This window comes from Mesocricetus auratus, unplaced genomic scaffold (assembly GCF_017639785.1).
Source record: "Mesocricetus auratus isolate SY011 unplaced genomic scaffold, BCM_Maur_2.0 Super-Scaffold_100009, whole genome shotgun sequence".
NCBI classification, from domain to species: Eukaryota; Metazoa; Chordata; class Mammalia; order Rodentia; family Cricetidae; genus Mesocricetus; species Mesocricetus auratus.
In genome coordinates this window covers 28,219,244-28,224,653 of record NW_024429193.1, presented here as the reverse complement: position 1 = coordinate 28,224,653, position 5,410 = coordinate 28,219,244, and the positions used below count along the sequence as shown (strand labels likewise).

Genomic DNA, 5,410 nt, shown 5'->3' with positions numbered 1-5,410 from the left:
GAGAATTTGCTCTTGCAGAGGACTTGGATGTGATTCCCAGCACACACACACAACCACTCCCAACCATGTACAACTACAGTTCCAGGGGATCTGACACCGTCTTCTGACCCCCTCCCAAGCACCAGGCATGGTGCACAGGCATACATTCAGGCAAAATACCCATACATGTAAAATAAATAAACCTAAAAAAATAAAACAACAACAAAAATCCCATAATGGTTTAATTATGGGAAACAAACACTTTATTTTCTTACTACTATTTCTTCATATGTGTCATATTAATATACCTTTAGATTGTATCATGTTAGAAGGTTGTTTTAAAAATTGATGTTTGGTTTGCTAACATCAATCTTATAGTAAAAAGGATTATTACTTGAGCTTTGGTTTGAGATTAGAACAAATTTCCACTAATTTCTGAAACAGCTCTTCCACATTTCTGCCATGCTATACTGCATGCTTATATGAAGTGACCTCCTCAGAATTGAAGATTATAAAGTCAAAACACTGATCAATCTTGAAAAACACCTAAGATGTTCTATGCCTTGCACACTTAAATATTCAGCCAAGATTTAATACTTTATGTAAAAACAAAGTAACAAATCCATCTCATTAGTATGCAAATTCTCTTTTGTGTTGAAAATAAACTTATTATATATACCAAGGATTGTGTTAAAATAATTTTTATGAGTTATGATGCATATATATCTAATTTATGTATCAATTTTAATTATTTTTTAAATTTTTTTAAATTTTATTTTCCAGTTTAAATTTAGATAAGAAACAAGGTTGCTTCACAAGTCAGTTCCAGGTCCCTCTCCCATTCCCTCCCTTCCTCCCGAGCCCTCCCTTCCCCCCCCCCGTTATCCCCTCATTTTCCCAGGGAGGGTGAGGCCCTCCATGGGGGTGTCCATAGTCTGTCATTTCATATAGGGCAGGGCCTAGACCCTTCCCCAAGAGTTCAGGGTGAGAGTGCACCTCACATTGTTCTATGGGAGTCCAAAGTCCGTGTGTATACTTGGGATGGGTACTGATCTGCTGCCCAAGGCTCAATAGATTCCCTAGGCCTCCTCACTGACACCCAGATTCAGGGGGTCTTGATCAGTCCCATGCTGGATTCCCAGGCTGATGCCTGGGATTCAAGAGTTAACCTTTGTCTGGTCAGCTGCTTCTGGGGGTTAAACCAGCCCAGTCTTAATCCCTTTGATCATCAGTCCTCCCTCTCTGTTACTGGCTTTCTTGAGTTCAGCTCAGTACTTAACCAAGGGAGTCTGCCTCTTCTTCGATCAGCCACTAAATGAAGTTTCTGTTTCCCAGACTCTCTGGCCATAGGATTGTAGGCTGGCACTCCCCAGATCTATGTCTAAAATCCATATATGAGAGAGTACATGCCATGTTTCTCTTTTTGTGACTGGGTTACCTCACTCAGGATGGTTTCTTCTAGTGTCATCCATTTGCCTGCGAATCTCATGATTCCATTATTTTTTTCTGCTGAATAGTACTCCATTGTGTAGATGTACCACATTTTCTCTATCCACTCTTCGGGTGAGGGACATCTAGGTTGCTTCCAAGTTCTGGCAATTACAAATAAAGCTGCTATGAACATAGTGGAACAGACCTCTTTGTTGTATGAATGGGCATCTTTTGGATATATGCCTAAGAGTGGAGTTGCTGGGTCTTGTGGTAGGTTTATTCCCATTTTTCTGAGGAATCTCCATACTGCTTTCCAAAGTGGCTGAAGCAGTTGGCACTCCCACCAGCAATGGAGGAGTGTCCCCCTTTCACCACATCCTCTCCAGCATAAATTGTCATTGGTGTTTTTGATTTTAGCCATTCTGACAGGAGTGAGATGGTATCTCAGAGTTGTTTTGATTTGCATTTCCCGGATGGCTAAGGATGTTGAGCACTTTCTCAAATTATTTGCTTAAAAATCTTTTCTTTAACATTTGTTTTTATTTGTATGTGTACTTGCGTGTGAAAATGGAGGTCAGAAGTGGGTGTCAGATGCTTTGAAGCTGGAGTCACAGATGGTGACAGAATTCTGGGTGCTGGGAACTGAACTCAGGTCCTCTGCAAGGGTAGTAAAAAGCTCTCTACAGACCCTGAATATTTAGGGTAATGTAAAAATGTCTTGGGAGCATATTTTTAGTCCCAACACTTAGGAGGCAGAGGCAGGCAGATGTCCGTGAGTTCCAGGCTAGCCAAGGATACATCGTTAAGACCTTGTCTCAGAACAAACAAAAACGTCTTGGTTGCAAACAGTCTCAAGAGGAAAATATGCAGGAAGTCCTGCTCCAGGCTCAGAACAATGTCCATCCACTTCTCTGAATCCCCAAACAATACTTTTCTTTTATTTTTCAAAATGCATTGTGGGGTAGGGTGTGGTGATGCACAGCTTTAGCCCTAGTACTTGGGAGGTTGAGGCAGGAGGATCTCTTGAGTTTAAGGTCAGCCAAAGCTACATAGGAGGGCTTGTCTCAAAAAAACCAAAAACCAAAATAAAAGTCACACCCCAAACCACCCCCCAGAATAGCACCTCCCCTCAAAACCAAACCAATCAACTAAACAAAAAAACCTCAAACAACAAAAAACCAAAAGCAAAACTCAACCAAACAACCCAAAGCAGATCATATTCCTCCATAATGAGATAGGGAGGAGGCGTTTGTGGTAAACTTCTAAGTTATCATTTAATAAAGAATGGCTAAAGCTAGTAATTACTACTTAGTAAACTTTGTAGGGGAGGCCTTACCCTGTTTGAGGAGAGCAGATGGGAAGTGGCAGGAAGAAGTAGGGGGAACAGGAGGAGAGAAGGGAGGGGGAACTGAGATTGGAAAAAAAAAAAAAGAATCAACAGCAGCAACAAAAAAGCTAGTAATTACTTTCCTGGTGTTTGTAGCCCATCTGCAAACAAAGGCAAAACAACACTGGTAAGAGTCAGATAAACTCCTTGCTGCTGCCTGTGACTTAGGAAACCCAGGGTTTTAACCTGGAAGGAATTCCTGCTCTGCATTTCTGCAGCATTTGAAAGGATGATTGTAACATGGAATGGCCTTTTAGAGAGTTATACTCTGCAGAGCTTTGTTCTGAAAGTTAAATGGAAATCATCAGTCTAATGCCATAACCCCAAACAAACAAACAACCCTGGGAAAGTGTTCACTCTGTGGTTACTTCACACACACAGTAAACCGTGGAAGGAGGCAGTGACAGATTCGAGAGCTCTGTCTGTACTCACAAATCAGCGAATGTGGACTGAGGCAGAACAGAGAAATCTTGCTTTGGCGTATTTAACAGAAGTAAAACAGAAAGAACAGTGCAGGAGCCTGTATTTGCATTCCTGATAGGATCATCCCTAAATTAGCGGTTTGCTGTAGGTGACCCCTAAAATGCTAGTAGGGAAGCTAATGGCATATAGATCATTACTTTAAGGTCGAGGGGGACCCAACCAAGTGGAAACATAGCTCAGTTATTGTTAAACTGGAAAACCAGGTGTTTAGGAAAAGAAAGGCATGAGAGACCCGTTTCTGTCCTGCTGAACACAGTCATTCACCATGAACACCCGGAAAAGGAATCTCTGTTAATGGCGTAGAAGAAAATAAGAATTCATGCATCTGAATATTTGAATATATTAACCTGGCCTGCTAGTCCTTTGGGAATTTCTTTGGAACTATTGCTACGCTGCATTCCCTAAAATGTGTTCTAAGTGCACAGAACATGGAAACTCAAACTGGGATTTTCCTGCCTAGGCATAGGATGGAGTTGTCTTTTTATATGATTATGATTATTATTTTGTCCTGAAGGGATGTTAACTAAAACAAAAGAAGGACAGAAAAAGAAAAAAGAGAAAGGACAGTCAGAGAGATAGCTCAGTTGGTTAAGAGCTCACAGTGCTTTTGCAGAAGACTATGGTTCAGTTCTCAGTGGCCATGTTAGGTGGCTCATAATCAACTGTAACTCCAGCTTCAGGAGATACAATGCCCTCTTCTGGCCTACATGGGGACTACTCTCAAGTGAACATAGTCATGTACAGACACATAAAATAAGATAAAATAAAATCAGGCTAGTTGTGGTGGCTCACACAATTAATTCCAGTACTCAGGAGGCAGACACAGGCAGATATTTGTGAGTTCAAGTCCTGTCTGGTCTACATATGGAATTCCAGACCATCTAGGGCTATGTAGTAAGAACCATCTAAAACAAACAAAATAAAATAAAATCTTTTTATATATAAATTTTATTTAAATTAGAAACAATCTTATTTTACATATCAATCCTAGTTCCCTTCCACCCTCCCATACCCCCCAACGATCCCCGCATCCCATGCCCCATCCACTCCCTAGAAAGGGTGAGGCCTTCCATGAGGGATCATTAAAATCTGTCAAGTCATTTGGGGCATGGCCTAGGCCCTCCCCTGTGTATCTAGGCTAAGAGAGTATCCCTCCATGGGAAATGGGCTCCCCCCAAGTCTGTTTGTGCACTAGGGATACATCCTGGTTCCACTGCCAGAGGCCCCATAGACTGCCCAGTCCTCCTAGCTGACACCCATGTTCAGGGGGCCTGGTTTGGTTCTATGTTGGTTCCCCAGCTGTCACACTGGGGTCCATGAGTTCCCACTTGCTCAGATCAGCTGTTTCTGTGGGTTTTCCCAGTGTGGTCTTGACCCATTTGTTCGTCACTCCTCCCTCTCTGAAGATCTTAAAAATATAAAAAAGAGAAGATAACCTACCTGATTCCCTGACTGGCATGGCAGGTGGGCTCCCAGGGAGTACTGTGTTCTCATTTTCATTTGAATGTGTGTTTAAATTGATTTCTGTTGTTTCTTTAAGGATCTATTCATCATTCAGTAGTGTGTAGTTTAATCTCCATGGGTTTGTATGTTCTAGAATTTCTCTTGTTGTTGACTTGTAGCTCTATCCCACAGCAATCAGATAGAACACAATTATTTCAATTTTCCTGTTCGTTTTAGAGAACATTTCATTGGCTGTTGAATAAAATGTGTGTCCTGTAGTGCTTGGAGGAAATGTTCTGGAGATATCTGTTACATCCGTTTGAATATGAAATACTTTTATTAACATGTTTCTTTAGACCAGGTCCCCTTTCCCCATGGGAGTTTGGTGTGCAATGGTTGCAAACAGCAGCCTCCTTGGTAGTGTTTGCAGCCTATTGCCTATATGGGCTGTCCTAAGGGACCTTGGAGACAATTTTCTCAGTTACTCAAGTTTCTGGTCTCGATGATGCCCCCAATCTAGGCTCCAGACGGGTATGCGTGGTGCCTTTGGGAAGCCTCAGGGCACAGTGGCCAGGGTTCACCTTGGCCAGGTCATCATGTCCATCCGCACCAAGCTGCAGAATGAGGAACATGTGATGAGGCTCTTTGTAGAGCCAAGTTCAAGTTCCCCGGTCGCCATAAGATCCA

At 42.1% G+C, this 5,410-nt stretch overlaps 1 non-coding gene across 1 annotated transcript; it reads left to right on the top strand.

Moving 5' to 3' along the window:
* Positions 1-5,067: 5,067 nt before the first annotated feature.
* Positions 5,068-5,197, top strand: LOC121142496. The gene has a single exon (XR_005879541.1). It is a non-coding gene; the product is annotated as a small nucleolar RNA SNORA70 (small nucleolar RNA).
* The last annotated feature ends 213 nt before the right edge of the window (positions 5,198-5,410 follow it).